This window comes from Bufo gargarizans, unplaced genomic scaffold, assembly GCF_014858855.1.
Source record: "Bufo gargarizans isolate SCDJY-AF-19 unplaced genomic scaffold, ASM1485885v1 original_scaffold_1014_pilon, whole genome shotgun sequence".
Lineage (NCBI taxonomy): Eukaryota > Metazoa > Chordata > Amphibia > Anura > Bufonidae > Bufo > Bufo gargarizans.
In genome coordinates, this window is record NW_025334198.1 from 55,001 (window position 1) to 66,136 (window position 11,136).

The 11,136-nt window shown below is 47.5% G+C and overlaps 1 long non-coding RNA gene across 1 annotated transcript in view; it reads left to right on the forward strand.

Moving 5' to 3' along the window:
- The window catches only part of LOC122922878, an 11,865-nt gene extending 2,045 nt beyond the window's left edge, over positions 1-9,820 (forward strand). Inside the window, exons 2-3 of the long non-coding RNA XR_006387204.1 lie at positions 6,826-6,827; positions 9,702-9,820. This is a non-coding gene — a long non-coding RNA (uncharacterized LOC122922878). The remainder of the gene's footprint in view (positions 1-6,825; positions 6,828-9,701) is intronic.
- Positions 9,821-11,136: the final 1,316 nt, after the last annotated feature.

The following is an 11,136-nucleotide window of genomic DNA, read 5'->3' on the forward strand; positions in this document are numbered from 1 at the left end:
TGGACGTGCAGAGACCGACCCTGAACAAAGGCGGCGAGGGGGTGAAAACAACTGGACACGGTGGTAGCCAAGTCCCCCCTTGAGGACCCGAAGACGTCGGCAGGAAAAAATCTACCAGCAGGAGGCCGAGAGGTGTTATTCCAGATAGGATGGGGGTCCCGGTGGGAGGGAGAGAGCACCCTCACCTACAGCTCCCGTATAGCGGCCCACCTGCGAGAATATGATGAGCTGGGTCGGCACCTCAAAGCAGTAAGGAAGGATTTGAAAGAGACGAGGGCCAGGTCCACCATCTCCTCTAAGTCAAAGAGGCCCCCCCTCAAAGAAAAAATTTGGGTCCTGAAAGAGGACCTGGAGGGGCCGGAGCTAGCGCCTGAACCAGATGGCTGTGTGAAGCGCTGCTCCGCTGTTAATGATTCCCATAGAAGCTCTCACTCCAAGCTAATTTAGCAAACAATGGTCAAGATCGAGGGGCCAAGACCCGCTGATGCCCCAGAGTCGTCCAGATCAAGCTCTCAAGCGGGCGGAATGGAGAAATTTATAAAGAAAGCGGCACAAACCTATGCGGCCAGAGACTCCAAAATGGCGCCGGAACCTCCGTGCACGCCGAGAAGCAAGCAGCAGGCGGAAGACACTGCTGAAAAGGTGAGAGACGAGTCTCCTGAAACTGACTCACTATCGCTCTCCAAATCCTTCCTGAAAAGAGCCCTATCTGAAGCCTTGGAACCGCTGAAGAGGGATCTTGGCTCTATTAAAGAAGATGTGAAGCACATAGGGAGGCGGGTAGAAGCGTTAGAGGAGGCGAATTTAGCCCTGACTGCCCACCAAAATGCGACCTCCGATCAGCTAAGCGCTCACCAGAAGCATTTGAATGCCCTTTATACACAACTTGAGAATCAGGAAAATCGGGGCAGGAGGAACAACCTCCGCTTCAGGGGTGTTCCAGAAACGGTAGGCCCAGATGAAATCTCTGAAGCAGTGATGCAAATTTGCTTGAAACTCCTGGGCCCTGATTCCACCCATGAGGTGATTCTGGAACGAGCTCACAGAGCGCTGCGCCCCAAGCCTCAGTCTACGGATCCCCCAAGAGACATTATCTGCAAGTTCCTGCATTTCCCTGTCAAGGAAGCTATCTTAAAAGGAGCAAGAAGTAACCCCTCGTTTTCGTGGGTTGACAACCCCATCTCCATATATCAAGATCTGGCCCAATCCACGCTGAAAAAGCGAAAATCTTTACAACCTCTCACGGATCTGCTGAGACATAAAAGATAAAGATCATGTACAGATGGTTATTCCCATTTGGGTTGTCCTTCTTTCACAATGGACGCAGAATCTCCATCCATTCATACGCGGATTTGAACGTGGCATATGACATCCTGCAAATTCTGCCACTTCCCGTTGAAAACTGGGAGCTGGTCCGCGATACTACTGATATACCTATTCTGAATATAGAAGGTGCATGAGAAACTCCTCGCACTCAAAGATCTCATAGAATGAAGAGAAACCGCCGAGCTTCTTCTTCTAAGCGATTGACATTGACGGATGATTGAATGGATTATTTCAATAAGAATTTTTCAAGATTGCCCTCCTAGCCCTTGGCGGTGAAGATACTGCCCTACCTGTTCCGTAGGTTGTTGGTCTGTACTGAGTCGCTTTTGTCCTAGGACCACTCGGATTGACCAGTATACATAAAGAATCCCATCCACTTAGATGATAGCTGGAGTTTAATCTTGCTTTAGTTTTCCTCCTAAAAGGGAGTCAAAGTTATTGCAGGTTACATTGAGTAATGCAATATCCCCCCCCTGCATATAATGCTAGTTTGCTCTTATTTCTTAGTAGCATACTGGCATTGTCTTTGGTTGTGTTTTTGTTTAATTTGTTCTGTTGTTATTTTTTCTTTGTCCTTTGATAGGTCTCAAGAATGCTCTGCTATATATTACCCATATGCTGATGTGTATCACCTACTAAAGAAGAACCCTTGCCTTCTCTGGAGCTGTCGCTTACCTCGAGGCGGAACCCTCCCTCCATTGGGGTTGGTTAGTCATGCACAATTGTTGCCCATATTTTTTGTTTTACCCTCTACATACATACACCATAGCTATGGCTGACTTAAGAGTAGTAACCTATAATGTCAAAGGGCTGAGGTCTCCATCCAAAAGATGCCAGATCTTTTCCCTTTTAAATAAAGAAAAATGTTCTTTAATTTTCCTCCAGGAAACACATTTCAAACATGGGAATTATCCCAACCTCTCTTTTTCAAAATTTCCCACATGGTACCACTGTGGGGCTGGGGGTGCCGCCTCGAGGGGAGTCAGTATTGGCTTTCATAGGAACCTGCCCTTCCAGTACAACTCACATATACAGGACCCAGAAGGCAGGTTTCTCATACTTAAAGGCTTGATAGGAACTTCAGTGTTCACCTTAGTTAATGCATATGCTCCGAATACAGATCAGATCGCTTGGCTTACTGCACTAATGGCTCTAATAGAAACTCATAGAGAGGGAATACTAATATTGGCAGGCGATTTTAACATAGCTCTCAACCCGCTTCTTGACGCCACCTCCAAAAAGTCGGCCGTTTCCCAAAAAGCCCTTAACTCCCTCCATACTAGACTTCAACACCTTGGAGTGACAGATGTATGGCGCTGTCTTAACCCCCAAAGTTTTGATTACTCCTTCTATTCTCCCTCCAATAAATCCTACAGTAGGATTGATTATATCTTCGTCTCAAAAGAACATTTACAGTTCTGCACGCTGGCTAAGATAGGAGATATAACTCTGTCTGATCACTCTCCTGTGTTCTGTGACATATGCCCACCCAATGGAAATAATAGGACTTCTAATTGGAGATTTAATGAATCCTTGCTGGGGAATAGTAAACATGTTGCCCAAATCACCTCTTCCCTGGAAGAATATTTCTCGGTTAATAACACCAAAGATGTCTCTCCTCAGACGATATGGGACGCCCATAAGGCCTTTATTAGAGGCAGACTAATCAGCCTTTGCTCCTTTCTTAAAAAGCAATCTGACAAGAGACTCTCCGACATTCTATCTAAAATTCATACCCTAGAAAAGGCGCATAAACAATCCTTGTTAGCCCAACATCTCTCTGAACTCACCTCCCTTAGGACAGAACTAAAGAACTTTCTTAATGAGAAATCTGCCAAATATTATTTATCAGCGCAACAGAAAGTGTTTGCACATGGGAATAAAGCTTCTAAGTTCGCAATGCAGAGAATTAAGCAGAGGAAGTCTTTGCGTTATATACAAAGCATTAAATCACCTCAGGGCTCTCATCTGTTTAAGGCGAAAGACATTGCAGAGCAATTTAGGACATTTTATGAATCTTTATATAATCTCCCCTCTACGACACTCCCAGACCCTGCATTGGACAGAGACTCCAACATTAATGTCTTCTTGTCTTCTCTTAAACTTCCAGGGAGAATCCTTATTCAAACCATTTACCATCCCAGAGTTGATTTCCGCCATTAAGTCGACCCCTAGAGGGAAATGCCCAGGCCCAGATGGGCTCCCGATCACATATTACTCCACATTTAAAGAAATCCTACTCCCCTTCTTGCTGCCAATCTACAACCAGGGCCTTAGAAAAACTTCCACTGTCCACAGACATGACAAAAGCCATCATCACGGTCATCCCTAAACAGGGCAAGGATCCCACCTTGTGTTCGAATTATCGCCCCATTTCCCTTTTAAATGTAGACCTTTAGCTACTGTCTAAAATGTTGGCCACTAGACTTCAGTGCCTTCTGCCGCAATTGATACATCCAGACCAGGTGGGATTCGTCAGAGGTCGGGAAGGAAAGGACAATACCTCAAAAATTTTGAACGCCCTATATTAGGCCTCTCACAAGTCCTCCCCCTTGGTTTTGCTTGGCACGGACGCCGAAAAAGCATTCGACAGGGTGGATTGGACTTACATTTCTCTCACCTTGTCGGAATTTCAGATTCCTAAGCCATTCATAAATGCAGTTTTCTCCATGTATACCCACTCTTCGGCGTCTGTGTCAGTCAACGACACCTTGTCTTCTAACTTTCCCATTAGCAATGGGACAAGGCAAGGTTGCCCCCTTTCCCCCCTTCTTTTCGTCCTGGTGATGGAAACCCTGCTACAATCTCTTCGGCAAAACACTGACGTCAAGGGATTGCGGGTTGGTGGTTGTGAATTAAGCTAGCTGCTTTCGCAGATGACCTCTTAATACTCACTACCAACCCACTTATATCTATACCTGTGATTATGTCAGATCTCACTTTTTTCGGCTCTTTGTCAAACTTCAAAATTAATGCGACTAAATCTCAGATAATCCATATTGGCCTCTCCCCTCAGACCCTCACTTCTCTCCAACACAAATCCCCCTTCAATTGGCATACCCAACATTTGACATACCTAGGAGTAAAATTATCCCCGTGTCTTGGAGACTTGTTTAGACTCAATTACAAACCCCTCTTAACATCTATGATCTCCCAGATGGACTCTCTAAATTTACCTTATTTATCCTGGTTTGGACGGAAAGAACATACTTATGTCCCTGGTGATCCCTAGACTTACATATTGATGCAAGTACTCCCCATTGAAATTCCCAAATCCTATTTTTCCTCTCTTAACAGGAGTATACGTAAATTTATATGGCAGGGGAAGAGTTCCCGTATTTCCTTTGAAACTTTGTCGAAGCCAAAGTCCGGGGGTGGTATCGGACTGCCTGACCCAGAGATGTATATGAAGGCCATTCAACTCGCAAGAGTAGTAGACTGGGTTAGAAGCCCCCCTCATAAGTTGTGGATGGTACTAGAGAATGCTTTCCTGCCGTCCCCTGGTAGGGCCCTTGTCTTGTCCAATAAACCCGCCCCACCACCCAACACTATTCCGAATCCCATGATCAAAAACACCCTGAAGGTCTGGAGATGGTTTTTGTCTACTGCAGGATGCTCTGACCCTTCCTTCTCCTTTCCTTTCGGTAGGAGACGTGATTTCCCTAGCCCCTAAAGAATTAAGAGATAGCTGTCCCTCTGCTCTTGAAAATGTAGAGCTGAAGGTTTCTAAACTCCTTAATGATGATGGAGGTATCCTTTCTGATCACAGTATTTGTGACCTTCTTAAGGTTACAATCAAAAACCCTTTTCTCTTGAATTTTATCAAAAGGGAATCACTTCTTTTTGCCAAAAAAACCTCGCCTGCTCAGAGCCTTCTTTGGTTTGATAAGCTGATTGGGGCCTCTCAATACCCCATCAAAACCATATCCAATATCTACAAACAACTTAAATCCCTTCCTTCTGCTGTTAAACCTGCTATAATTGGGCTTTGGGAGACAGATCTACAACGTACCCTGTCCCCCCCCCCCCCCCCCCGAAATAACGCAGATCTTGATAACTCCACATAAAATATCCAGATGTATTGTAATTCAAGAGAACAGCTACAAAATACTGTCGCGTTGGTACAAGACCCCAGATAAGACCTGTCTCTATAATTCGCAATACTCTGATATCTGTTGGAGATGCTGCAAAGAAAGGGGCTCCTTCTTCCATGTTTGGTGGTCCTGCGCGCTAATCCAGCCATGGTGGTCGGAAGTATTTAAGCTCAGTAATCAGATATGTCAGACCTCCTTCCCCTGCACTCCTGAAATCTCACTGCTCAGCCTTGGTATAGGAAGATCTAAATCCCACAAAACTACGCTCTTCTCTTTCATGATAGTAGCTGCCAGATTACTAATCCCTAAACTCTGGCTATCTACAACGGTCCCTAACCTGGATCATTGGAGGAGTAGGCTAGACCAAATTTATCGTTTAGAAGAGATATCACACTGGGAGCTACGTACTAGGCACATCTTTCTACAGATTTGGGCCCCGTGGAGAGATTATAGAAAATTTGTTTAGCTGTTGCTAACTAACCAACTGTATTGGAATTTCTGTTCAATTCTGTTTTTACACTTAGTCATGCATACGACTGCTTACTTACAATTGCCTAAAAGTGCTTTCACATCGGTGTTTCTTAACACGAGAGTTAAATGAAAAGCTCATCCAAATAGAGGATTCTTGAACGTTGTTATACCTATCCTGTTGGGTCCCTTCCGGACCTCCTTGTGTTTTAATGTGTATTTCTTTTATGGTCTTTTGGTTTGTTTTCTTTTATGTACCAAATGGCTGTATCTTATTTCAACGTAGATTGAAACGTCGGATTATTCGTTCTGAAAAGTGTAAAACAACTGTGATCATAAGTACGTTGTATATGACCATCGCTTTTTCTGTACGATGAAAACAAAAAACAAAAAAAATTGTTAATAAAAAAAAAAAAAAAGAAAGAGGACCTGGAGGCCTCTCTGAGGCGACAAGACCAATTGCTGGAGGGAAGTAGTCCCTTCAGGGAAAAGCTTGTGAATGGTGATCGGTTTAGGGAAATGGAGGCTGTGAGGAGAGGGGAGCCGTGCGGGGAGCGAGGAGGAGGAGTTGGAGGACTCCGAATCTCTGGCATCCCAAGAAGGTCCCCAAACCTTGCAGTCTGAACCAGCCCTTCCGGTAACCCCAATAATGGAGGAGTACAGTGGTATCCCACCAGAGCAGGAACAAATACACCATTTGTGCCATCTTCGGATGAGATCTCAGCCATGGATGACAGTGGTGATGATGGCGGTCTGCTGAGAGAGATCCGGATGTTGGAATCGCATGCGGTGGACTTTCGGGCTTTTGCCTTCGGAGAGGACCTGCTGGACGAGGATGAGAGCGGTGGCAAGAAGAAAAAAAAGAACAAGAAACAAGAAAACATCCAGACTCATTTGGTCTATACACGCTTGGTGGAGGCTGAAAATTCTTCACCAGGCGTGTATCCCGCTAAACTCCCTGTCTCGGCATCTGGGGTGGTGTCTGAGCAGAGGAGCGGGGAGATCGTGCAGCCCAAAATGGTGCAGGAAGCCATCCTTGCATGTGGAGGCAGGTAGAAGGTGCCAGCAGAAAGAGGGAACCAGCAGCCACGTATTGAAAGTGGAGGGGGCGGGCCGGAAAATCGGGAGGCCCCGCCCACCGCTCTGTCAGCCACCCCGTCCGCCGCCCTGCCTGCCGTCCCGGTGTGTAGGGTGGTGCTGGGGCGGTGTGATGATGAGGTCACCGTCCCTCCTACACAGAGCGGTGATAGCTCTGGGTCCCCGCCTGCACCTGCAAACGTGCAACGGGGATCAAAGGAGGCGGGGGACGCCCGGCCGTGCTTCTGGACGCGTACAGGTGCAGGCAGTAAGCGCCTGCGTACTGGAGAGCAGCTGGGGAGGATATGACTGCGGCGCTCCGGTCCACTAGGAAAGGATTCATTTCGCTGGAACAAGTGGCCAGGTACATTGCCACTGGACATGCCCCCTCAGTTTCTGCCTCCTCCTCCAGTGCTGAATTTAGTGCTGGGGAGGGGAGGAGTGTGATGCTCAATGCCCAGGTCTTAAGGGCAGAGGGGAAGGGGGGCTTGGCCAGTGGCAATAAAGGTGGCAGGGGGTATAGTAAGAATAATAAGGGAAATAATAATAAAATAAATAATAAAGATAAGGATGGTAAAGTTAAAGATAACAATAAAAGGATAAGTAAAAATAATACGACACCTGCTGTAAAACCACCTGCTGCACCAGCTGTCCCAGCAGGGAGAAAGGGTGCATGTGAGCAGGGTGGTGGAAGGGGTGTTGGTGGAGGTGCAGCATCTGGTCCCAAAGATGGGATGGATGCTGGGAGTCAGCGGACCGTCGCTGAGAAAGCAGTGGCTGCGGCTCCTGGTGGCCGCCCTCCGGAGAGACATCTGGTATTAGTGTAATGGGGGGGGGGCGGTTCGGTTGCCCCTCCTGCAGCCGTAACACCTGCAGCCATGGGGGAGAGGGGCTATCCTCGTTGGCTTCCTCATTCCCGGGAGTCGCGGATGGTGACTTGCAACGGCGACACCTGGAGGCCCTCAGAAGGGGGGAGAGTTCAATGACAGTAGAGGGTGAGAAGGTGGACCTATCCTTATGGATAGACAGGCACAGCCTGTGATCTTTCCGAGAGGAAAGGGGGGGCGAGACCACCTGGTCCCTGCCCACAACCGGCCCTGGGACCAGACGGAATATAGTGGAGAAGCAATGATGCCTGCCCTACAAGGAAAAGGGTGGTTGAGCTCCTGCTTGGGATGGGTTTCAGGGTGGCTGACATCTTCGCCCTGATACATCCCTATGGTTTCAGGGAGTTCGACATCAGCTTTGCCCAGCCGGAGGGCCTAGAGCTTTTCTGGTCCGGGTATGAGCTGGTTAAGAACTTACCGGATTGGAAGGGTATTTTCAGTCAGGCGATAACCCGGCAGAACAACGTCAAGAAAGTGACCATTTTGATCCGTAACAAATCGCTTTCTTGCATTGATATTCTGACCTGGCTAAGCAAGTATGGTGACGTCCAGGGTATACCATCTAAAAACCTGGACGAATTTGGCATTTGGTCGGGAGCCTGGACTTTCAATGTGAAGTTGAAGTGTCTGGGAAGTACGGTTTCCCACATTCCATCCTCTGCCTTCATCGTCCGGGATAGGATTCTCATTTTCTACAGGGGGCAGCCTAAGCTCTGTCACAAGTGTGGCAGCCCTTCACACTTCAGCGCCAGCTGCCAAGTGCAGAAGTGCGCATTGTGTGGAGGGACAGGTCACCTTGCCGCATCTTGTGAGGAGATTAGGTCAACTTGTGTGGTGTGCTCGGACACCCATTTAGTTGCTGTCCCCTCTCAGAGGTCAATGCGGCCCGGGAGGTCTCTTCGCCTGAGGCGGATCCTGGCGGAGACAGTCGAGTTAAGGGGTCGGTGAAGACCAAGAGTGGACCGTCCCGGGAGAGGCGCCAGGCGGAGATGGAACAGAAGGAACCCCACCAAAATGGGGTGATGTCTGCCCCTCCCCAAGCGGCGGGCTCCCGTAGTTGTGAGACCCTAGGGGACAGGGAGCTAAGTGCGGAAGTCGAGAGACTAGACCGGGCCGATGGGACCCAGTCTTCACACTATGAAAGCGCAGCAGAGGGTAGTGAGACTGGGTCCTACATCAACAGATGGAAACGGTTCTCAAAAAAGAAAAAGAGCCCGACCAAAGTAGCCAGGGAAGGCGTAACTGGCTCCCCTCTTGAGCAGCTCTCCAACCGGTATCTCACTTTGGATGAGACCTCCGCCTCCTCTTCATCCGGGGAGGAGGTAGGAAGTGGGGTACCGGGGGCGAAGGTAGAAGGGCTTCCGAGAGGCCCCGTGCCCCTCTCTGGTGTGGATGTAAGGTTCAGGCTGTCTGTGGCGACACAGGGCTGCCTGTCGCGGGGGGCCGGGCCGCCGCTGGCGTGCTCGCCCACCCTCCTCGATGCCTCCTTTTTTCCGACACAGACCACAGATCAGACGTGGCGATCCGCTGAATTTAAGCATATTACTAAGCGTAGGAAAATAAACTAATCAGGATTCCCTCAGTAACGGCGAGTGAAGAGGGTAGAGCCCAGCACCGAATCCCCGGGAAATGTGTACGGGATATCGGACCTACCCCGGCGTCGCTCGCACGGGCCCAAGTCCTTCTGATCGAGGCCCAGCCCGCAGACAGTGTTAGGCCGGTAGCGGCCCCCGGCGTCGCTGCAAAACCCTGTTGGCGCAATGAAGGTGAGGGCCTGGGCGCCTTGGCTGAGGTGTGATCCCGCCCCCGGGCCCCAAAAACCCAAGGCGTGCACACCACGGGGAGGTAGAGCATGAGTGCGCGCGATAGGACCCGAAAGATGGTGAACTATGCCTGGGCAGGGCGAAGCCAGAGGAAACTCTGGTGGAGGTCCGCAGCGGTCCTGACGTGCAAATCGGTCGTCCGTCCTGGGTATAGGGGCAAAAGACTAATTGAACCATCTAGTAGCTGGTTCCCTCCAAAGTTTTTCTCAGGATAGCTGGCGCTCACTCGTACCAACCCTCTCATTTACATAATTACCATGTCACATAACGAACTTCCAAGAACTTTTGCATTAAAAAAATCTTATAGCTCTTTTGTATTAGAAGTTATATTTTAATATGAGAACTTTTATGTGTTATTCATATTGACCATGGCCGTGCACTAGTGGCTCCTACTTCAACCAGGCCAGGATCCACGGTGACGCATATCTTCCATCTATTATAGTCCCTTGTGCCTTTCTACTCTCTATATATATATATATATATATATAATATATACACACACACACACCAGACCCAGCAAATTATCCTCATAAACCACTAATTAAATGCTATATCAAAGGAAATATTGTAATAGGGGTAAGGTAAGGGAGATCAGGATGTTAGTGGAGTAAAATGAGGATTTTACATGACAGACTCCCTATAACCGCTGAATAGAACAGCACTAAACAGTGCCTAAATAGCATATAGAAATCTAGTCATCTCGCCACCTATCTGCAAGCGACTTTACCCCTCCTTCTAATAATAAAGTGACCGTGACAACAAAATCAACTGTGAGTAAAGACGGACAGCAGATATTTAAAATGCAGCTGGGCAGACAGTTTATCGATGACAGACCAAAAATATATTATAACCAACATAATAGCATCAAATAACCCCTGTTACGTCATACTACTTTTTAACTTAGGTCAGTTTTACCCATCTGTAACACTTGTTTTGTCATGTAATATAAACCCATAATGAGGCAAATCCACCGTGTGGATAATCAGAATCCCATGCAGATCCCTCCATATAGGATTTGTATTTATTTATTTACCTTTGTTATGATTTATGAGTTGATTGTCTAAATTCTTAGCATTCTGTAATTACAGGGGTTCCCGCTCCTTCTGTGAGAGACAGAAATTCTAGGAGAGCAGAGGAGGAGCAGCCTGGACCCGATCCAGGACCATCACAGCCAGGGGATTCCTCTCCCCCACCTCTGGAAGATGGGGAGAAGCTGGTCTACACCCCCCATCAGGAGGGTAAATATGTGCACACAGCTATATAATTAAATATCCATACGATGTTTATAAGAAAAAGGGCCTAAAATTATTTAAAAATAGCAAAAAGTAGAGAAATCGTATTTTTTTTTTAAAGTACAATAAATCTGTAATCTACATTAAAACCATAAAGTATCCAACTAATTCACATTAAACATTACATAACTATAACAAAGTAATTTTGTACTCTCATTAATAAATACAA